Raw genomic sequence first — 24559 nt, 5'->3', positions numbered from 1 at the left:
GCTTATGTAATCTCTGCTCTCAGGTTGTGTGAGTCCCTTAAGGCTTTTAAGAGGTCATGTTTAATACAGCACTAGAAGCTTTAGGCTTTGCCAATTCTTTTTATGTTTTACATTGTACGTTTTATGCTGCTGGGCTTTGCAAGAAGTCCTAAGACACAAGCCATATTTTCTCCATGTACCAAATCCCCAACAAACTAGCGTACTGTTCTTTTCCTCCTGTATTTCCAGTGATGTGACATCTAACCTTTCATGGCTTCCACTAGTCTGCAGAATCCAAGCACTGATGGATAGTCACTAAAGTCTATTTCCTGTTTTCATAGAATCATAGAATATCAGGGTTGGAAGGGATCGCAGGAGGTCATCTAGTCCAACCCCCTGCTCAAAGCAGGACCAATCCCCAATTAAATCATCCCAGCCAGGGCTTTGTCAAGCCTGGCCTTAAAAACTTCTAACGAAGGAGATTCTACCACCTCCTTAGGTAACGCATTCCAGTGTTTCACCACCCTCCTAGTGAAAAAGCTTTTCCTAATATCCAACCTAAACCTCCCCCACTGCAACTTGAGACCATTACTCCTTGTCCTGTCCTCTTCTACCACTGAGAATAGTCTAGAACCATCCTCTCTGGAACCACCTCTCAGGTAGTTGAAAGCAGCTATCAAATCCCCCCTCTTTCTTCTCTTCTGCAGACTAAACAATCCCAGTTCCCTCAGCCTCTCCTCATAAGTCATGTGTTCCAGACCCCTAATCATTTTTGTTGCCCTTCACTGGACTCTCTCCAATTTATCCACATCCTTCTTGTAGTGTGGGGCCCAAAACTGGACACAGTACTCCAGATGAGGCCTCACCAATGTCGAATAGAGGGGAACAATCACATCCCTCGATCTGCTCGCTATGCCCCTACTTATACATCCCAAAATGCCATTGGCCTTCTTGGCAACAAGGGCACACTGCTGACTCATATCCAGCTTCTCGTCCACTGTCACCCCTAGGTCCTTTTCCGCAGAACTGCTGCCGAGCCATTCGGTCCCTAGTCTGTAGCTGTGCATTGGGTTCTTCCGTCCTAAGTGCAGGACCCTGCACTTATCCTTATTGAACCTCATCAGATTTCTTTTGGCCCAATCCTCCAATTTGTCTAGGTCCCTCTGTATCCTATCCCTGCCCTCCAGCGTATCTACCACTCCTCCCAGTTTAGTATCATCCGCAAATTTGCTGAGAGTGCAATCCACACCATCCTCCAGATCATTTATGAAGATATTGAACAAAACCGGCCCCAGGACCGACCCCTGGGGCACTCCACTTGACACCGGCTGCCAACTAGACATGGAGCCATTGATCACTACCCGTTGAGCCCGACAATCTAGCCAACTTTCTACCCACCTTATAGTGCATTCATCCAGCCCATACTTCTTTAACTTGCTGACAAGAATACTGTGGGAGACCGTGTCAAAAGCTTTGCTAAAGTCAAGAAACAATACATCCACTGCTTTCCCTTCATCCACAGAACCAGTAATCTCATCATAGAAGGCGATTAGATTAGTCAGGCATGACCTACCCTTGGTGAATCCATGCTGACTGTTCCTGATCACTTTCCTCTCATGTAAGTGCTTCAGGATTGATTCCTTGAGGACCTGCTCTATGATTTTTCCGGGGACTGAGGTGAGGCTGACTGGCCTGTAGTTCCCAGGATCCTCCTTCTTCCCTTTTTTAAAAATTGGCACTACATTAGCCTTTTTCCAGTCATCCGGGACTTCCCCCGTTCGCCACGAGTTTTCAAAGATAATGGCCAATGGCTCTGCAATCACATCCACCAATTCCTTTAGCACTCTCGGATGCAACTCGTCCGGCCCCATGGACTTGTGCACGTCCAGCTTTTCTAAATAGTCCCTAACCACCTCTTTCTCCACAGAGGGCTGGCCATCTACTCCCCATGTTGTGATGCCCAGCGCAGCAGTCTGGGAGCTGTCCTTGTTAGTGAAGACAGAGGCAAAAAAAGCATTGAGCACATTAGCTTTTTCCACATCCTCTGTCACTAGGTTGCCTCCCTCATTCAGTAAGGGGCCCACACTTTCCTTGGCTTTCTTCTTGTTGTCAACATACCTGAAGAAACCCTTCTTGTTACTCTTGACATCTCTTGCTAGCTGCAGCTCCAGGTGCGATTTGGCCCTCCTGATTTCATTCCTACATGCCCGAGCAATATTTTTATACTCTTCCCTGGTCATATGTCCAACCTTCCACTTCTTGGAAGCTTCTTTTTTATGCTTAAGATCCGCTAGGATTTCACTGTTAAGCCAAGCTGGTCGCCTGCCATATTTACTATTCTTTCGACTCATCGGGATGGTTTGTCCCTGTAACCTCAACAGGGATTCCTTGAAATACAGCCAGCTCTCCTGGACTCCTTTCCCCTTCATGTTAGTCCCCCAGGGGATCCTACCCATCCGTTCCCTGAGGGAGTCGAAGTCTGCTTTCCTGAAGTCCAGGGTCCGTATCCTGCTGCTTACCTTTCTTCCCTGTGTCAGGATCCTGAACTCAACCAACTCATGGTCACTGCCTCCCAGATTCCCGTCCACTTTTGCTTCCCCCACTAATTCTTCCCTGTTTGTGAGCAGCAGGTCAAGAAAAGCTCCCCCCCAGTTGGCTCGTCTAGCACTTGCACCAGGAAATTGTTTTCACACATTTACGCCCCCCCCACACACACACTGGAACCCAGTGACAGAGGTTTGAGGTGCTTGCTTTTCTTGCGGAGGTGTCAACAAATAAACCTCAGAATTGCTAATGAAAACAGCAGGGCGAATCTTCTAAATGTACAACTTCCTCTGTGCTCTCCCGTAACCCTAGTTATGGCAAGTGAAAAGCTTAAATTGTTCACATCGGGGTCAGATCTGTGTTTGCTTATACTGTGGCTTCCATCCCTGAACTATGATAAGCGAGACATTCACTGTACCCTTTGTACAGTGGAATAGGGGTTTAAAAAGATAATAACCTAATGACTTTCTAACCATTTGTTTGCTATTACTGTTTTGCTAACTGAAACCCAACAAATTGAAGACACTTATGCCAACTATCAACAGCATCCCAGGCCCAGAACCTGCAGCATTCTATTGTGAAGCTGGTCAATTTCCACCATCACTGTGTATGAGCATCAACCAATTTACTTTTAAGTAGAATTAAATCTATTAATTTTCTGTCCATGGCAATGTCAGGCAAGGTAAGGCGGAGCTCATCTGCTGTCCAATGCAAATCATAAATTATAGGATCATCAATACAGGGAAGCATCCAATTAAACTTCCTTATTACATTTCACTAAGTTGCCCCGGACCAATTAGAACCATTTTTCTTTTTGGTCTAATTAGGTTCAACTCAACTCTGCTGTGTTGAAAGCTGTAATAAATGAACACATGAGAAGCACAGTTCAGAAGCCATGTGAGGGATCATTTATATGCTCTGGGCTGCTGCTTTGGAAAGGGCTCTACCTAATTATGTGGGTTAATGCACTCATACAATATGGATGAATTGCAGCCATTTCCAATGGCTTGAGGCCCCTGAGACCGATAGAACTGCAGATTAATAAGTAGTTAGTGAGTGATCTGTTGAACTGTCTTATCACTCTTCACTTTTGCTTTGTGTCTGGAGTGCTAAAGAGGAGAAATATGTGAAAGAAATCCAATTCTTTGTTCTATCTCAGAAACTTGCTTGGTAGAAAATGAGTGAAATTGGTGAATGATGAGATACAGCACTTGATATTTCCAACTTCAGTGGGCTTTGGATCAAACCCACAGTGCACAGGAGAAATAGCTGTCTCACTAATACAGTCGATTTTAGGTGTCTTCCATTTCATTTATTAGGTACATTTTTATTAGTGAATTTTAGTGGTCATGATACATCGTAATGGGTACAGTAGAAGTACCTAAGGTAAAATAGATATAGAGAAGCAAGGTTTGCCAAGACAAGATTAGAATTGACAAGGTTGGAGAATGTATTCCTCTATATGTCCCTAAAAATGGGTGCGGCTCTGTTATATTCCCCTACAAATACTCATGAGGACAGACCTGGGGGTCAGAGAGGCGTTTGGCCTCTACACTCAGTTAATCATTGGCTTATGGTGCTGAAACTACTGCCAGACATGGCACTGGGTGCTGCTTTTGTGATGTGACGACTTGTTCTTAAGACACTGGACAAAGACTCCCAGTCAATGGAAGTTTGACTCATTAGTGACTAGTACTGGCCTCAGCTCATTAAGTTTTTGTTCTGTGTTTCTTCAATTGTTTGAGTCATGTTCTCTTTACTTTTCTTCCACATTTGCCAGGGTTCAGAGACTCCTCAGTAACACCCATAAAAGGAGCGTTTAGAATTCTCTCTCGTCTCATACAGTTCTCATTATCCACATCCAGCTGCTCCCCGTGCTTCTGGTTGGGCATTTTGCCCAACCAGAACTGCCAGCTCCTGGGGGTTTGGGCTCAGAAGTCTGCATTGTGTGATATGGTAAGTAAGAGGAGACAGTGCCAATGTGTGTATTCAGAGTATTTATATTAATGAATATGGGCATCGGCAGAGTAAACAGCAGTTTAATGGTATTGCTGGATTAATCTGTCATGGAAATGGGAGGATGAATGTGCCTTCATAGTGTGCAAATCAATGAAAAACATAAATTCGAAGTGAATACATTTGTTTATAGCAATTTCACAGAATCATTATTTCTAAAATATGTTTTTTCATTGTCAATAGATGGTACATTACTAACATAGCTCCCATTGAGGCTTAGTAAACGGCTAAGGGATTTCAAACACAGTCTTTCATCTCTGGGTCACTGGCTAAAAGGCCCTCAGGCTCTAGTAACCAAAAACGATTACCATCTAACAGCTGTTTGGTGGTCTCAATCCAGGACAGGTGTCATACAGATCACAACAAGCCACTACCACCCCTGATGTGACTGGGCAAACTTGCTGGTAGTCTGAGCTCAGGGCCTGAATTGCAGAGGGATACTGAGCTGCACACCCACACCAGAGGTGATAACCCAAGGACCAGATATAAAGACAGAAGAGTAGGCACCAAATTTTGTGTCTTTTGCCAGGACTAAATTCACTTGAAAATATGTAAATTTCCATTCATCCAACGCTTTAATTGTAACTTCTACATATTACCTATGTATATAACTAATAATTTAGCTGCTAGTTTGGGAGATATACTATTCAATGACGGCATAGGTCTTTTGCCAAACCGAATTTCTCTGATTCTATTAGTATTTAGGTTTTTTTTACCCTTAAGCAGTGCTACGCAGCTGCGAGTCCCATTGATTTCAGCACCTCTCAGGATCAAGCCAAGTCAATGCCAAAGCTACCACTGAGACAATGGTGCATGATCAAGCCATTCTTAACAACCTGATCCTCAGCTCGTGTGAACTGGCATAGCTCTACGGATGTCAATGCAGCGGCTTCGGATCCGGTTTGCTGCAGGTTTTTTAACTTCCGTAGTGCTCAGAGATATGTAATGTATTGAGGTGGTCAACATTTTTCACATGAAAAGGTTTTTGTTTGTGTTTGTTTCTTGCCAAAAAAATGGCCTCTTTTAAAAAATGCAATTTTGCATGAAAAATTGGTGCTATTTCCATTTCTCAGAAAACTGTCCACATCTTTTACTGAAATTTTAATCAAAATAATTATCAACCTTTTTCATTTACTGAAAACTACATTTTCTTAACGGAAACTGGGTTTTCAATAAATGAAACATTTAAATATTTATTTCAATTACATGTTCAATACAATTTGCAATTACATGAGCTTGTTTTCCAGTTTGTTTGTTTTTAAATCAGCTTTAGTTATATACTTCCTGCCAGCGAGGTACGGCAGGGCTTAATCATAGAAGATGAGGGTTGGAAGAGACCTCAGGAGGTCATCTAATCCAAGCCCCTGCTCAAAGCAGGACCACCCCCAACTAAATCATCCCAGCCAGGGCTTTGTCAAGCCGGGCCTTAAAAACCTCTAAGGATGGAGATTCCACCACCTCCTTAGGTAACGCATTCCAATGCTTCACCACCCTCCTAGTGAAATAACTGATCTTATTTTCTGATCTTCCATTGCTGTGTCCCCAAAATAAATAAACAGGGCCTTTGAGAGGTGTTGTTTTGTGTATGTAGAGCTGAGAGTCTAAGGCTATGTTTACACCATGCTACAGTGCAGATGACATGGGTGTGAGCTGCACAGCGCACCAAAGTGTTGCGCTCTAGCTGCCCCATGTGGACACAGCTGGCACCAACTAAATGGTACCTTAACATAGTTCTCTTCCAAACAGAGAACCCCTGCATCAACGAAACAGCCAACTGATCTGTATGCTAATAATATGCGTAATCCTAAAATGTCTTCATGTTTTGCCCAGAAGAGCAATTTCTGAAGTAGCAGTTTACTGTACGTGAATTTCCTCTGCCTGTACGAGATTATTTTTAAACCCTGTAAAAAAAGAACCCAACAAAACACATTGACTTTCATGGCTTTAAAAGAACAAAATTAGCGATCAGGAACATGTTGAAAGAAAAAAACTATAAAGCTGAACTCTCAGTTATACATATTCAAGCCCTCTAAACACCAAGCTTCAGCAGCAATGAAATAACATTCCCAGATACACAGGACAAGTAAAATCCATAACACAAGATCAAATACAGTGTGTGTCTTCAGTGAAAGAGGTAAAGGAAAAAAAAAACATTCATGATCACTAATATATGTTACAAAACCTAGCTTTGCTTTCATACAATTACAGTCTTTATTGGTTACAGCAGTTTTAATATCACATATCAAGTAAAGCTGAAATTGATATATGGCCTGAATGTGAAGTATCTTCAGAGTCTGTTCCACGTCATGGTGAGATCAGGTGCTCTGCAAAGATAAGGATAACGGATAAGTATTCATGGGTGTCCCTGAGAGTTGCAGATATAAAGTGCCAGCCCACGGAAGGATGGCTAGTCGAGACATTCCCAAATAAATACATAATCAGTTGTAAGGTGGATATGCAATCCCATCAGAGTGTGCCTGGCTGGAGCCAGTCTAGGCATACAGGAGAGAGCAGAGAATCTCTCGTGGAGGAGGCAGAAGTGGGGGTGGAGATGACGAGGGATTGGCCAAGCTTGGGGAGAAAGCTTAGGCAGGGGACTGTGTTCTGGAGCTGTTATTTGTATTACCAGCGGAGCCCAGCACCAGAAGGCAGCAAGGCTGGCCTTATAAAAAAAATAATGGAGTGGTGCACTAGCCGTTAATGAGTAGGAAGCAGGGTTCAAACCCTAGGTTAGGTCACAAGTGAGACCATATCTAGCAATTTTGGCCATGTTGCCATTTGGCCACATAATAAAACCAGGCTCTACTTTACTGTACGTGATCACTTTCCCATGACATTTTATTGGTGCCTATGCCTGAAATCCTTGAGAAGATGTACTAAAAACAAAAGATTACTTTACTGTAAACAAACAAGATACCAAAATAGATGAGAATGACCAAACCCTGAAAACTCACAAAATACAAACCCACGTGAGTTATTTTAGTAGCAATTATTTCTCTGAGAATAGTACCTGGGGGCCCCAATTGAGATCAGGATCCCAGTGTGGAAGGTAAAAAGAAAAGGAGTACTTGTGGCACCTTAGAGACTAACCAATTTATTTGAGCATGAGCTTTCGTGAGCTACAGCTCACTTCATCGGATGCAATGGATGCATCCGATGAAGTGAGCTGTAGCTCACGAAAGCTCATGCTCAAATAAATTGGTTAGTCTCTAAGGTGCCATAAGTACTCCTTTTCTTTTTGCGAATACAGACTAACACGGCTGTTACTCTGAAACCTGTCAGTGTGGAAGATGCCATATGTGCACAGAGTAAGACCCACGGTTTGCCATGAACACATGTAAACAGCATAAACTGCTAAAAAGGAAACAGTAAAATCTTCATCTTCAGTAAATGAATTGTACTTATATCATCACAAAACCATTGGACTGTGTTTCACGTGAGATCTGAGAGGCTATGGGGAGAAGCCAGAATAGGAATCATATAAACCTGCCTAGCTCTCTAAAAACATCCTCTTCTCTTCTCTCTCCCTGTACTCTGCCGGGGAATGCCATACCCCGATCCAATAGAAGAGTGAAAGGACAGACCAAGCCCTGAGAAGGAGATGGATGTGTCTGTAAGTGCCAAGTATCGATATGGTAACTGGCCACATAAAGAGTGAAAATTGGTGTCCAAAAATTGATGCACAGCTGATCATGTTCCTCAGCATTGTTCTTCTCCCTGTAAAACGTTGCTGGAGTTAATCTGGCCCAATCAAGCCATTCCTGTAGTAATGCCTTTTTAAGACAAGCTGCCATGGTTCATAACATTTTTTGTGTGTGCATGAGAGAGAGCTCAGCCTAAGGAAATCCCATGGATCTTGGCTTGGCTTTTCCCTCTGAGGAGCTGAAATCCAAGCTTTCTGTTTGCACTGGGATGAGGGGCACCATATGTTTGACATGTAAACAAGCTTCAATACCAACAGGAGCTGTAATTTTTGGCAGGGTGTGTAACAAGTGGGGATTATGTATCTTGATTTGTGGGCAGAAAAATATCTACATTACAAAACCTACTTAAATCAGGACTAGCTGATCTCTGGGCTGGGACGCAAACCTGTCTTCTGTCTATATCTGGAGATGGATCCTTTGATGCTGTGGCCACAATCCAACTGAGAGAGAGTTTGGGCCATGTGGCCAGCATGGTATAATATTCATTTGGGGTTTAATTTAGGGAAACATGAGTCCCTTTTAAGGACCATCAGAAAGGATTTTTATCCCTCCAAATCCTAAAGTTTTGACAGAGTGCCTATGATTATTGTGATTTATTTGTAGTGTGGTAACACGCAGGAGCCACAGGACTGGACCAGGACCTCACAGTGCTGTACAAACAGATAACAAAAAGGCAATCCTTACCCAAAAGAATCCTTACCGAATCTAACAGGACAGGGCCTCCACTGGGGTCAATGGGCATTAGCGTTATGCCAAGTTAGCAGCTGAACTCGACATGTTAAGAAATAAAAATTGCCAGGGAGGCTGATCTAACTTCAGGGCAATAATATTTAACAACTTAGGAGCCCAAGATCAGGTCCATGCTCTTTCCCTCGGTGATACTCAAGTCTTCTCTCACTCCCTCTATCTGACATTCTTCATTCATTCTTATTCGTTCACTCTCCGTCCTTTGAGTGCGACTATTCGCATGAGTAATAGTTTGCAGAACGGGGCCCAGGGAATTTTCTGGGGCCTGATCCAAAGTCTGTGGAAGTCAAAGGGAGTCTTTCCATTGACTTGGATGTCTGGATCAGTCTCATACGCTCTCATCCACTCCGGCGTCTAGTCTATTTGTTATTTTCCTACTCGGGGAGTTCAGTGACTAGCAGCCTGTTTATAATTAGTTTTTTTCTTTCCTGCTGCTCCAACCCCCCTAAATTATAAGGGGCATCCCCCCTCACCCCTTAGTATGAATAACAGAGAGCAGTTGGTCTGAATGGCTAGGCTGTAGTTCACTAAGGTTAACTGCTGTCAGGGAAATGAGCCTTAATGTCCTTGTATGTTTTCAAAAGTCAAATGAGTGCAGTGTCATCTGGATAAATAGCTGCGTGTGCTTGTGCTCAGCATAGAGAGGGGAAGATATAGAGACTACAGTGGGCTAAAAAGAATGCCAGATGGGGCAAGTTTTGTTTGTCTTGGACATTTGCTTCCTGTGACTAATACAGTATCTGTTCATCGTTCAATGTGTAGAACTCCAGCTAAAAGCACGAGCAGGAGCCAAGCCCCAGCATTTACCCCGGCAGGGGGCAGGCACATGCACTTCTCTGAAATCAAACCAAACTGCAGGCTGGGGCCACAGCTTTGCCCCAGATGCACGTTAGAGCAGCCACAGGCCTGCTCTAATGCAGACGGGCTGGAGCAGCCCCCTGTGGACCATTCCATCTGGCCAAGATCGCCAGAGCACATCACGCTCTTCCTCTCCCCATGCTGAAACTCTGCTGGGGGAAGCAAGTGGCTTCAATCCACACTTGAGAGAATTCTCAATTGCCTCACAATGGCAGCCTTAGGTCCACTTTGAAACATTCCTTGCCTCCCTCTCTCCTCCCCGTGCACTGCAGCTACTCAGTGGCATTAACACGACAGCAATTTAGCAGTCCCCTCATTTCTTCACTGTTCCCTCCCGCAGTGCTAGCCTCTCCTGCTCAGACCTTGTGCTGCAGCTTCACAGAAGTTCTGCATTTCCTCTCTGCCCGCGCTCTGCTCAGATCTGTGCTACATCACTAACGGTGCTTGCTTACTTTCCTACCTCCTGCTCTGCTTCCCCACCCTGCCGGAGCTCTCTCACATTTTCCCGTCCCATGCTGCATACTGAGTGTGCCATATCTATCATATAATAATATCAATAAGTGTTATTATAAAGCACCCCTCCCTGCCTGAGCTGTGGGACACTGAGATGCTCTGTTAATACAGGTTTCAGAGTAACAGCCGTGTTAGTCTGTATTCGCAAAAAGAAAAGGAGTACTTGTGGCACCTTAGAGACTAACCAATTTATTTGAGCATGATCTTTTGTGAGCGTGAGCTGTAGCTCACGAAAGCTCATGCTCAAATAAATTGGTTAGTCTCTAAGGTGCCACAAGTACTCCTTTTCTTTCTGTTAATACAATTATTCAGGCCCATTTTCTGTTCCCGGTTTACAAAGACTGTCTTTTCATGCCACAGGATAGCCGACCTCTCCACATTGGCATGTTCTGCTAATTTGGGGATCACTGTTGATCCTGGCCATTTTGCAGATGGGCACCAAGAGATTAGGAGAATATGCCTATAGGAAGACAGTAAGCCAGTAACAGGGCTGGGCAGAGAAGCTGGAATTTCCAGTTCCCTGCTTGAACCATTAGCCCATGGGTCCTTGCTATTGCTGTTGATTTTGTGTGGAAGGTGCTCAGATGCTATGGGGAGGGACAGCAGTATAAAACCCAAAGACAAGCTGAAACCAATACTCTCTCTCTCATAGAATCATAGAACATCAGGGCTGGAAGGGACCTCAGGAGGTCCTCTAGTCCAACCCCCTGCTCAAAGCAGAACCAACCCCAACTAAATCATCCCAGCCAGGGCTTTGTCAAGCCGGGCCTTAAAAACCTCTAAGGATGGAGATTCCACCGCCTCCCTAGGGAACCCATTCCAGTGCCTCACCACCCTCCTAGTGAAATAGTGTTTCCTAATATCCAACCTAGACCTCCCCCACTGCAACTTGAGACCATTGCTCCTTGTTCTGTCATCTGCCACCACTGAGAACAGCCTAGCTCCATCCTCTTTGGAACCCCCCTCCAGGTAGTTGAAGGCTGCTATCAAATCCCCCCTCACATTTCTCTTCTGCAGACTCTCGGGAGGCTTTTCGCTGTTGCCTATCACCAAAGCAACTGAACATCTCCCAGTAAAATACTCACAACCCTCACAGTGGGAATGGTTAGGCCCTTAGGTACCTTACTTTAAGGCTCCATGTTTGAAAACTGGGGCACGTATCTTTTATTTATTGTATTACACCAAGTTACCCAGAGCCTGTTGGACATGGGATATGACATAAATACATAATTGTTATCACTGCACTATTATTTGCTTCGTGGCGGTCTACTTGGGTTCAATTAAAGAAGAAGAAATAAAAAACATAACATGACAGCCAAGGCAAACAACAATATATTCCAGCTCTTCAAAGCTGAATCTAATCAGACAGCAGATTAATCTGAGAACTGCGCCACGGACACAGTGAATCTGGTGGAGCTGAGTTTTTATCTAGGCCTTGTTCAGAGGCAATCTACAGGGCTGTGGGGATGCTTTCAGTAAAGTCTGCTTTTCTAGCAACACATATTGCTCCCTTTTAAATAATTCTTTTCCTCTAATTTGCCACAAAGGTTATGCAGATAAATAAATTATATTCCCCTTTGCTACACATAACTTCTTTTCATTATACAAACACTCTTACCCTTGTCCCTAGTGGATATTTGTCCATGGCACAAAAGCCACTGTCAGATTTGGCACGGCTGGCTATCTCTGCTTAGGATCAGTGATGTACTGCTTGTAATTTAACAAGAGTTCTTTAACGGTCGTACACCCTGGGCTAGATTCACATGGGGGTCTTGGGCATTACAATACCTACCTTTTAGGTGCCCTGCCACCCAGTGGCATTCACAGCCCTGAGTTAGTCACCCAGGCTCTCCATCCACTGTATGGGGAGATGTAGGTGCTTAAGACTGGGATTCATAGAAGCCAGCATGCTAAGTGGGGAGCTGCCTAAGCCAGCCAATAGGAAATGTCAAGGAGAGGGATGTGGGCTAAGCCCCGCCCATCAAAAGGAGCTAGGACCTAACTCTGAACTGGAGGGAGGCAACTCCCTCTACTTGGGATTCACAACCTTGGAAACTCTCCTGGAGACAGATGCCTAAGTGACATCAGCACATTCTCAAGAAGAAATGAGGAGATCGTGCCTTGCTTATACCTAGTACCCCACTGGTTCAAGCACTTATGCAGGTTGAGGGAGACCCCAGTTCAAATCTCCACTCTGCCTGGTTCACAGCAGATGCCCAGGTCTTCTCCCATAAAGGGGAATTCTGCAACCACTAGGCCATGGAGTCATTCTCCTTCGCTGGCCCCAGGAATATTTATGTATTTCATACAAATTGGCCAGCTGCAACAGAAGAAATGGAGAGACACCCGCCCCAGACTACCTTCCTAGAGCCCAGTGGTTCATGCAGTGAGGTGGGAGACCTGGGCACAAACCCTAGTCCACAGGAGTGGCATTGGAACCGGGCTCTCTCACATATGAGGAGAGTGCTCTAACCACTGGGCCATGGGGTATGGGAGGAGAGGTCACCTCAGCCTAGGAGCAGGTGTACTAAGAGCACACCTACCAGAGCAGGCCCTGCAAACAAGCTAGGTGTGGGAGCACTTAGCTTGTGAATGCTACCAGGGTTTAGGTGCTGAGCAGCTCACTGTTGTCAGGCCTCAAGCAGCAGTATGCATGCCTGCTGGCACAAACGTAGGCACCTAGGCAACGTTAATGAGGGAAACTTTGGTGCCCATGAATTTTAAGGGCCTACAGAGCTAGGCAGCAGCTGAATGATAGGATTATGAATGCAAGTGGCACCTAAATGCTGGACTTAGGTGCCTAAAGTGGCAGTTAGGAGCCTGTTTACATGGCGAGCTAGTGTGTAGCAAGCCAAGGTGTGAATCTACAACGCAGTAACTCACTGGGTGGGCCCTGCTACCATGCGCTCATGTTCTGTAATGCAGTTTGATGTACTACTTGTTCAAACAATAATGGGGCCAAGATTTGGACCACTGAGTCTATTGACGATATAGCACAGATTTCAGCTGTATAAACGGATGTGAGTTTTGGGGTGTGTATGAAGACCTCCGGAAGAAGTTGTCTCTAGCAAGAACCCAGAGAAGGTGTAATTCCATTAGAAGCAGGCATTCCACACTTCCCTTCATTTTCATGCTAGAGTTTTAGCAAGGGGCCCTTGAGAATCCCCATTCCGACCCATCACATTTGAGGAGTGACCCAGGATTGGCTTGGCAGAGGATATTCCACATCAGACTGCAGTGCATTGGCAGGGCATATTCCAGTGGGAAATCCCCAACTGGATTAGCAACGGGGTGTTGCAGAGAAGGACTATAGCACTTTGGTAGAGCTGTGTTAAGGATTGGGAACAACAGGGAGTTCCACTGGTCAGAACTGAGGTGAAAATGCAGGGCAGGAATAACAAGGAACGCTGTAGATCAGAACTGAACGGTGCTGGTTGCACTTTGGGGACGGTGAGTGGCAGGACTGGGAATGCTGGGGAATCAGGATAGAAGGGGATCGGCTGAAATCTGAAATTTGAGAATACTAAACCTGGTGTTTACCTGACTTCCTATTTCCTGACTTTCAAAAGCACCACGTTTATCCCCGCAAAATGTACCCGCTGTTGTGAAATGTCCCTCCTACACTCTGAGCTGGTCACAACAAGAGCAGGGCTTCAAATGCAGGCATTCGGCTGTTGCTGGCTGAGAATACACCATATCCATCCCCATTCATCAACAAACAGAAGCAGGCTGGTCAGAGGGGGAAAAGAAAAGAGCTCCCCCAACCCCTTTTCCGGTTAGAGTATGAGACTGGATCTCTCCCACTGTCATTTTGGGAAGGGAATGGCTTACATAACACAGTATCTTCACTACCAAAATCGGGGCCCAGGATGCTGGACACCGTATATACACACTACAAGAGAGACCCCCCTTCTCCACTAAGTTTACAGTCACAATAGCCAAGGCAGCCAAAGGCTGGGAGAAAGGCAGTGCGACCCCCCCCCATTTTACAGCTGGGGCACAGACGTGTTAAGGGACTTGCCCAGGATCACAAAGGGAGTCTGTAGCAGAGTTGGGATTTAAACCTACATCTCATGAGCCCCTCCTCCAATGCCTCAACCACAAGACCAGCCTTGCTCATCTCTGTCTGTCATTAGCTAAATCAAACAGAACATTTCTTATATGAGAGATTCCATTCCAGCCCAGAGCTTTATCTAAGGACATCAGAATGGCCATACTGGGTCAGACCAAAGGTCCATCTATCCCAGTATCCTGTCCTCTGACAGTGGCCAAGGCCAGGTGCTTCAGAGGGAATGAACAGAACAGGTAATCATCAAGTGATCCATTCCCTGTCGCCCATTCCCAGCTTCTGGCAAACAGAGGAAGTATTTAGTTGAGTTGGGGTGGGGAGGTGAAGCAAAGACTGCTACTCCCACACACCCCTGAAACCAAGTGTAGGGAGACATATATAAGCAGGTGTCTAGGGTATGTTGCAGCAGGAAGCCACCAATGTTACAAGTTCCATGGGCCATTATAGGCAACTTAGATTCAAGTGGCACTGTGCAGTGCAGCTTGCTGACAATTACACGGGATGCTTTGCTCTGACTAAACAGTAAGTCACATTTCAGATCCCAGGGGTATATTTTCATTGCCAAAAAATCTTTTGCTTCTGGGTAAGCTTACCCCACTCCTTCTCTCCTCCACAGTCACTCCCCCTAGCAGAGCGATGCAATAGTAGAGGGTGAGTGCAGTTTTCTTTTGGTCACTTAGCTACCCAAAATCACATCTGGTTTCATAATACACCATGACACTGTCTCCTTGACAACTCTGTCTCATGTCACTTTTCTCTGCCTTCTAGCTCTAGAGCTGCACTGGGAATTTTTGCAAAGGGCTCCGGCTAATGTCCAACCCTGGACATAATTGCTTTTCCGTCTCCAGTAAGTGTTTTCTGCTTGATGCAGACAGTTGCCTGAACACACTATTTTGCATTTGCGTTAGAAGTGAAACTGAGGTAGTGAGAGGTCATCCGGCCCTGTTAGCGTCCGCCAACAGGACACCTACGAAGCCACCAGCACTGGGAGCTAATGGGCTATACCCTCAGCTAGTGTGAATCACTATAGCTCCACGGACTTCACTGACACTACAGATTTACACCACCCATGAATCTGGCCCCCATCGCCCTTAGCTCCTAGAGCTTCACCCCCGCCCAGCTCATCCTCACTCCCTCCTCTAGGGCATTACCATGCCACTTCTGGTCTGAGAGCCTGACCAGCTCAGTGCAGAGCTCCCCTGCTACTTCAAAGCCAGGCTCCATCAACTCCTCCACTGCCGACACAGACCGGTATGCTTTTGGACATCTTGCACCCGAAAAGTTTGGAAAGAGGAAAACACGTGCAAGCTGGCACAAAAACCATGCTGATCCAGACAAGCTCAGGCAGGAGGGATCCCTTTCAAACCGAAGTCACTGGGATGAAGGAAGCAAAGGATTCCTACTTCTCTGCTACAGCAGCAGTGACGTCACACCCAGCAGAAACTTTCCGGCTCATAAACTGCTGCATAAGCCTAGATGGCTTCCATTCAACCCCAGAATCCAGTATCATTATCTTATTCCACAAAGAATATCACTCTCCTCTGGGATAGTCTTTTGGGACGCCAGTAACAACATGAGTAAACTTCTCCAGTGCCATCCTCTTCAAAAGAGGGGAGGGGGAGGATCCAGGCAGAGATTATAAGTGGCAGAAGAACTCTGACTTTATCCCGTTGCCTTGAAAAAACGGTTAAAAGCGCAATCTGCACATGATCTAATCTAAGTGACATTAAACAGATGGCGTTGAATAGCCAAGAAAATTGACGGCTCTCCCCATCAATGAGCTCTCTTCGCACTTTCGGGTGTATTAGTTCCGTGTAGCTACTCATTTTTGTTATTTACCTATTTATTTTTAACAGATGAGTAGGATTGCCTGGGGGGAGTGAAGTTGTTAGCTTAATAGTCAGTAATCCTGTCGCTGGTAAGCAAGAAAAATAAGGGGAGAGCATGGCATGCATTTTTTCTGGAATCTGCTAATGCTTCAGAGGAGGAGGAGGTTTCCTCCTGTTCTTGGCTGCCATGAAAGTGACTCCAGTGGTGTCAAGGGCATCTCTCTTTTCAGCTGGGGCAGCTTTCAGGAGACAGCAGCTTGTGGAGATCAGCAGAGATTGTGTTCCCACAGAGACTTTTTAGTCATCCTTTTATTGCAAAAAGGCCATTTCAAAGATTTATCTGAAAAGACACAGACACTGGCATTTGCAGGGCCTACTTTCCTGCCTGCCCTCCCGCCCAAGCTGTGCTCTGACGCGTTCTTGTGCATCCATCAGGTTTTGTTTATTCTTTAACCCTTTCATACCCACACACAAGCCACCAGTTCTGCAGGACTGTACAGACCTCCACTTAGGACCTTTTTATCCTGTTCCCCAAATCAGCATGAGCTCAGAAAGTCTCAGTCAAGAGGTGTAAGTCTAGTCTTCCCTCTCCCATACTCGGAGCTAAGAATACTCCCTTCTCTTTTGGACTCTCAGAAGCTTTAGGAGTGAGTGGGCAGAGGTCGTGGTTTCTTTAAGGCAATCATGCAAGCGTCTCTCGGGTCTATTCAGCCACTGTCCACTTTTCCTGGGGACAATACGGCTGGCAGCCTCACAGTTGGCAATCTCTTCTTACTGGAGGGAAGAGAGAGAGAATTATAGCTTTGTGTGGGTGACCCTCAGGAGAACATGATGAGGGAGAACCTGGCCAGAGAAGACACCAGGGACTGGCCACTGCTTGGTACCTGACTTGACAGATCACCAGTTTGCGAAACGTGAGAAATCCTATGTTCCTATGGAAATATGTAGAACTGCTTGCATTCAACCTTCTATTTGGGTGAACTATCAGTAGCACAAGTTGCTTATTCAGATCAAAGTACCTGTGGTGGAAGAGAGACAATTTCAGGGAGGTGAATGCTCACAGAGTAGGGAATGTAGCCCTAGTCTGACTGGTGTACAAATCATATTTAACACCCATTCAACATATCATTTCCTTTTCACTGTATCTGGGAGCACACCTACCGATAGCTACAGGGCAGTACTAGATCTTTGCCTCGGCACTTGCGTTTAGCTACAAGCAAAATTTATTCTATGAGGTGAAAAAAGGAAAGTCTTGTTCACACTGAAGCTGGAACAGACATATTCAATCTTAAGAGAAAAGAAGCAAATGGAATGGACTGGATTAATTTTTAAATCAAGAAGGATTTTTTTTTCTAAAAAGATACACTCTAGTTCAAACAGAAATTGTTTTGGGGAAGTTCTATGACCCGTGTTAGGCAAGAGGTCAGACTAGATGATCTCAGTGGTTCCTTTTGGACTTAGAATACAGGAATCTGCTCTGCATCCTTCCCAACCCTAACAATTATTTAACCCTTGAGTGTATATTCTGGGCTGAATCCTACAAATCCATTCGTGGTGTGCAGCGGGGGCTGGTGTGCACAGGTAAGGTGAAGCACTAGGCTTGATCCACTGCACTGAGTGGAAGTATGATTCTGGGTCCACTGACTGTTCATTGACTTGCAAGAGCAAATGGCAAATAAGCAGCAAGGTGAGGGCAGAGAATAGGCCTGTCTGAGAAGACCTGGGTTAAAGTGGGGGAAAAGAAGCTGAGGCTGACTCTCTCCTGCATGAGAACTGATTGTTAGGGCCAGACCTGATGTCACCTACAACTGCTTCTGGGCAACTCTTAGTTGTGCCACCGTTGTAGGGTGCTTACTGATCATTATGACGACTACTAATTACCCGAGCCCCTTTGTGCTAGGTGCTGTAAACACATAGTAGACAGTCCCTGTCCTGAAGAACTTACAATCTGAATAAAGAAGAGATCATATTGCCGCTATATAAATCCATGGTATACCCACATCTTGAATACTGAGTGTGGTCGCCCCATCTCAAAGAAGATATATTGAAATTGGAAAAGGTTCCGAAAAGGGCAACAAAAATGATTAGGGGTATGGTATTCCATATGAGGAGAGATTAATAAGACTGGGACTTTTCAGCTTGGGAAAGAGACAACTAAGGAGGGATACGATAGAGGTCTATAAAATCATGACGGGTGTGGAGAAAGTAAATAAGAAAGTGTTATTTACTCATTCTCATAACACATGAACTAGGGGTCACCAAATGAAATTAATAGGCAGTAGGTTTAAAACAAACAAAAGGAAGTATTATTTCCACACAATGCACAGTCAACCAGTGGAACTCCTTGCCAGAGGATGTTGTGAAGGCCAAGACTATAACAGGGTTCAAAAAAGAACTAGATGAGTTCATGGATTATAGGTCCATCAATGGCTATTACCCAGGTTGGGTAGAGACGGTGTCGCTAGCCTCTGTTTGCCAGAAGCTGGGAATGGGCAAAAGGGGATGGATCACTTGACGATTACCTGTTTTTTTTCATTCCCTGTGGGGCAACTGGCATTGGCCACTGTTGGAAGACAGGATACTGGGCTAGATCGACCTTTGGTCTGGCCCAGTATGGCCATTCTTATAAGCCAGAGAGGGGGAAAACATACAAGCAGAGTGAACAATATGATGGTGGCAAATGCTGTATTAGTTGCATGATTGGGGGTGTGGGGAGGAGATGGAGAGTTTAATTTGGAGGAGATCAGTTAAATGGAAAGGGTTAAGGATGCAGGATGACGGGGACAAGGTGAGGCAGAAGAGGCCAAAAGGGACAAATGTGGAGTAAAGCTGAGGTGAGCAGGCTGTGAGGGAGGGAGGGAGTCGGAGCAAACAGCCAATCAGCACAGGGCAGAGGAAGTCAGAGACCATTGCACAATTTTGATTGGATGTCCAGAGGTCCCTGCTTTGGCTGCTTCTGCCCCTAACCACTGGAGTCTCTGGCTGGCTCTTCTCCGCATTTCCCCCAAGGCCTCGTGGTGTGGGAGCCACAGACCAGTGGTGGATAGGCATAACAGAGTGGAACTCTACCATGCCCTCTCCCTTGTGCCCTCTAACCGCCTTGGTCAGTTTCATCCCATTACTCCTAGTTCTGTCTTCTTAGACTGGGGTATTTGAAAGGAGGGGAAGTGTTGAGAAAGGACCTCTTATGCTACACGTTATCAATAGTAATCTAATTGTTCCTGTTTAAAATTCTCCACCTATGATGTAGTTAAGCCCATTAAGCCCATTTTCGGTGTAATGTCCTGTATACACAAAAACGTCATTTTCATCGCCTTCTCTACCATGGAGCACACGCAGCCCTTCAATCAGCCTAGTATAATTCCCAGGGTAATGGATTGCCTCCTGCCAGGTTCATTTCTGTATACTAGCACTGTGTTTACCAATACACTATAGAGAGCTGGAGGAGCTCGGGTGGTGTCTTTTATTTTCTTTTGAGGAGAAGGAAAAGAAGAGTAAATATTAACAGTAATTGAAAGGTTGATTATTATTGAATATTCTGCATAGTGCCATTTGCTCCACTTGTGCATATGAATGATGATAATTCTGTTTATTCATTGTTTTGATTATTACCTTCTGGTATTGGAAGGAGGCAAAACAAGAAGGGAGGGAGAGGAATTATTTCGGGGCTCCAAGGGGTGTTGGAGAAGAAGGATATGAAACCGCGCTCGTGTACGTTGCTATTGGATAGGAAGCAATCTTTCCTAAGGGTGAAGTCTATTAAACAGTGGAAGAGTGTCTCAAGGGAAGTGGTGGAAGCCCCATTGTTTACAACTTTTTAAATGACTTTCTGTTACCACCGTGACTGGTGTCTTGGAAATACCTACAACAGAAGAAGGAAAACTGAACTGGACAAAACACTGGAGAATAGACAGCAGGGAACAATCATGAATCAGCTGTGGGATGGAAAAGACCTTTAAATCTGTCACGTCTAACTCCATGATTGTGGATGCTGTTTGAAAAGCAAAAGATTGTTGTTGTGGTTGCTGCTTGATCTTCTACACAAGGCAGTATTAGGATTTTTTCCCTAGACAATAACAACCAGCAAGGCATTTTGGCACTGCCCTCGACTTTTGTCAGACTGATTTCATAGGAAGGACTATTCATCATGGCTTCAGGTAAAACACTAATCCTACATTTACTTACATTCACCAAACAACAGGTGTTGCCCTCACCTTAGGCAGAAAATTCACCCTCTACGAGAATAACAATGGGACTTAAAATAATATTTATTGTCAGTTTCCTCCCCGCAACTATCCAGACTCCTACCCTGGACCAACAGCTGGCAACTGCTAGGATGGCCAGGCTCAGGAATACCACAGGTAGCTCTAATCCTGCTCCCTAGTCAATGTTCTCTGCTGGGTGGTGGCATAGCAGGCAAGCTCTTAGCATCCTGCCTTTTATGAAAAAAGGTGACAGCCACACGTGATGGGGCAATTCAGTGACTCGCTAAGTGCTAATGACTGCAAGCACTGACTTTGCTTCGGACTCTCAAGACCTGCTGTTGCTGCCACCAGGGGTTGCCCTCCTTCCCCACCCTTCCTGGAGAACACTGGGAGTCAAAGGAGATAAATTCAGCGCTTACTAACTTTGAGTTCAATTGTGCCATGTAGGTACATACCCCACAGTAAGATGCAGAGCACACCCTGGGCATGCTCTAGGAGAAATTCTGCCAGAAGAGACAGCTCTCTGGATGAGAACATAGTTAAGTCTCTGTATCTGATCAGTCCTCAGCCTGGGAAGTGACTTCTTTAAAGCAAGCTAATCAGTGTCAGCGGAGCTGTTGGTTTTTGCAGTGTGGATACCTGTTACATAAGAATGGCCACACTGGGTCAGACCAAAGGTTCATCTAGACCAGTATCCTGTCTTCTGACAGTGGCCAATGACAGGTGCCCCAGAGGGAATGAAGAAAACAGGTAATCATCAAGTGATCCATCCCCTGTCACCCATTCCCAGCTTCTGACAAACAGAGGCTAGGCACACCATCCCTGCCCATCCTCGTTAATTGCCATTGAGGGACCTATCCTCCATGAATGTATCTAGTTCTTTTTTGAAACCTGTTATATACCCTTGGCCTTCATGACATCCTCTGGCAAAGAGTTCCACAGGTTGACTGTGCATTGTGTGGAAATAATGCTTCCTTTTGTCTGTTTTAAACCTGCTGCCTATTAATTTCATTTGGTGACCCCTAGTTCTTGTGGATTAAAGGAGTAAATAACACTTCCTTATTTACTTTCTCCACACCAGTCATGATTTTATAGACCTCTATCATATCCCTCCTTAGTCGTCTTTTTTCCAATCTGAAAAGTCCCAGTCGTATTAATCTCTAAACCTGGGAGCTGGACTGAGATCTGGTGGTCTTTCTCCTCTCCTCCCCATCTCCATATCCGGCTTCCTATTTGCTTGGTGATGATAGCTTTCTGCAGAGCAACATGCAATGCCTTATGTATGTATGAAATCTGAAGATGTTCATTTCCCCTTACTCTCTCCCCCAACAAAGCTTTTGGGAAATACTGTATGTGCATCCTGTAATAAACAACTCCTTCCTCCCCTGGAACAGATGGTGTTCTGTACTCAAACTAAAAACAGTATCTGCAGCAGCCATGCTCAGTAATGAAGGAGGAAAGCTACACGGACCAAGATGGGAGAGGTCAGCAATGAGTTATCAGGAGGCCACTTTCTCCATGGTGCCCAAGCGTCAAGATGAAGAGGATGCGGTACTATTATGAGGAGGATGGAGGTGCTGATGATTCATGCCATGGTATAGTTTAGACCCAAATTCCCTCCCCTTTCCCCTTCCCCATTGGCTGCAGATATTTAAGGCAAGGCTAAAACACTGCTTAAAAAGCACTTACTTAATTAAACCTCAAATGCACAAATTGTTGTAATCTCAGAGATAGTCTCTGTAGTACTTCCCACTGCAGGCTACACCTCAGCCATATGGTACTTTAATAGATAGTAGCTGAGGGAGACCTTTTTAGTTTTAACAGATGGGTGGATGCCATTTACCAAGAAGAAAAAGGAAAGGAGAAAGAGAACGAAGGAGAGAAAAATGGTAAGTGCAACAGCTATTACCAAGATGCACTGTTTTGTAACCATTTGTATTCTGCTCAGAGTGGGTGAGGTCTTGCTTTTCCGCTGTATAAGGAGGAATTTCCAGTGCTTCTCAAAATACTCAGCATCAGCCTCATCAATTTAGGATCCTAGAGGTTTGTGGGTCACAGTCAATAAATGGGGAGTTTTCCTTTGATTAAGGATACAATCCAGCTCCCACTGAAATCAACAGGAGTCTTACCACTGACTTTAGTGTCAGTTGGATCAAGCTATAATTCTGCCAGTTCTGGGCCAGGATAAGAGCTTTAGAAGGCTGCTTCTCCTGCAGCTGTACCACCTAGCGCTGTGGCTTTTTGGATGTCACTTGTGAAGCGGGGCTGGGCTGTGTAAGTACTTCGATTGAAAATCTCAGAGGAGAACTCGGTGCTGCAGGATGTATTGTTGATGACTCAGTAGGTGGCTCGCTTCCCTTTGAGTCCGTGATGATAAGATGCTCAAAGACAAGCCACCTAGTGGATGAACAGGCTTTCAGAAAGGTTATGTGGAGCCAACAGCATGGATATTAAGACTGGCACAGAGTCACTGTCATAAAGGGATGACTCACAGACTGGTCTTCGTGGTTCCAGACACATGACATGGGTCAGGGTTAACAAAATATTACTCGATGGAGATGAGTATCCATTGACTCTGGGCATATTTTCCTTTTTTAAAAATCAGATCAAATCAAGCATAACATCAACCAGAACCAACCTCCTCACACTGGCAGAACCAACTCATACAATACACATATGGAGACGTCTAGGATGGAGGTCAGCAGAAATGACTCCCGGGACCCCCTGACAGATTAGTCTCCATCTTTCTGGACACCTGTTAGTAATTTCTGTCTCTGCCGCTCAAGGGCTTTCTCATCACACAGCACTTCTAGCTTCTCAAGAATTCCTTCTGCAGAGGCCTGTTCAACCACGCTGGGAGGATCCGACACCTGTAGCTGTGTTTGCTGCTCCTTGTTTGTGCTGTCACCGACTGAATGGGTGGCTGTTAGTACTGTCAGCACAAAAGCACTGTCAGGAGCACTCTGGACGTCTTCAAAACACACACCCAGGCCCAGAATCTCAAAGGTATTTAGGCCCCTATCTGCCCCTGTTGGCACCTAAGTCCACCATTTAGGTGCCATCTAACCCCAAGGCATCCCAGTCCCTCTGGCATCCCAGGGCTAGGTGGCATTTGCAAAGCAGCTAACGAGCCACACAGAGCCCTAGCTCAAACCAAAGCCTGGGAGGCACCAAAACAGGTTTCTCCCATTAAGTGGGGGAACACGCATCTCACCAGTGGGGCCCAATCCCACAGGTGTGCTCGGAGCACACCTACGACCTGATACCTGTCAGAGCCCAGGAGCAGCAGGAGGTCTGGATGCAGGAGACGAGATAGGTGTGGGGGCAGCGTCCACACAGAAGACAGCTGGGAACACGGAGCAAGCATCAGAGAAGTATCAGTTGTGAGCAGGAGATAGAGAGATGCTTTTGACTGCTAAGGCATGTGCTACATTAGTGGTTGGTCTGTCTTAGGTGGCTAACTCAAGGAGAGGGCTGGCAATTGAGCATCCTGAGCAGAAGGACGCATCTATCTCTGGTCCATCAGCCAGGCACATCAGATCAGCTGCTTAGGCCTAAGCTCCTCCCCTCTCCCTGCCCCTTTTGCCACTCATCTGCTTGGCACGTCACTCCTGGCTAGCTTCCTGCACAGCTTGCTGACTTCTGAAATGCTGAGCAGAGCAGAGCCTAAGTACTAAGTACCTTTGAGGATCTGAGCCCCAGTGTTCTCCTAATTTTATTTCGGTATCTTCTGTTCCTCACCTAGGATTGGCTCTGAGGGATGACCTGGGGCGGATGCTATAGTCTCTGTTTGGCAGCCAGCATTCTTTCCCACTTGCAATGTAGAGAACTGTTTGGCATTCTTGTCACAAAGCTGGTTTGGTTCCAGTTTCTGGGCATATAATTCTTTTGCAACCACTTCAAGGTTAATTTTCTGTAGCTCAAGAAACTTGTTAGATACTGGCACCAATGTCCTACTGCTCATAAGCTCTGAACTGTTGCTCCAGAGCACTGAGAGGTGTATTGTCATATTTTACAGAACCCTTGAATGCACCAGGGTTTTTTTTAAATCAAGGTTTTTATTATTTGTACCAACTTCTCTGATAATCCACTTGA

At 45.4% G+C, this 24559-nt stretch overlaps 1 protein-coding gene across 1 annotated transcript in view; it reads right to left on the bottom strand.

Annotated features, from left to right (window-relative positions):
• Positions 1 to 3806: 3806 nt before the first annotated feature.
• Positions 3807 to 24559, bottom strand: part of TSNARE1 (t-SNARE domain containing 1) — a 695137-nt gene continuing 674384 nt past the window's right edge. Inside the window, exon 13 of the mRNA XM_074943772.1 lies at positions 3807 to 6863. The gene's annotated coding sequence lies outside the window, so the exon portion shown is untranslated. The remainder of the gene's footprint in view (positions 6864 to 24559) is intronic.

Source organism: Natator depressus, chromosome 2 (assembly GCF_965152275.1).
Source record: "Natator depressus isolate rNatDep1 chromosome 2, rNatDep2.hap1, whole genome shotgun sequence".
Classification (NCBI taxonomy): Eukaryota; Metazoa; Chordata; order Testudines; family Cheloniidae; genus Natator; species Natator depressus.
The sequence above is the reverse complement of the archived record's forward strand: the minus strand, read 5'-3'. Positions and strand labels throughout refer to the sequence as shown.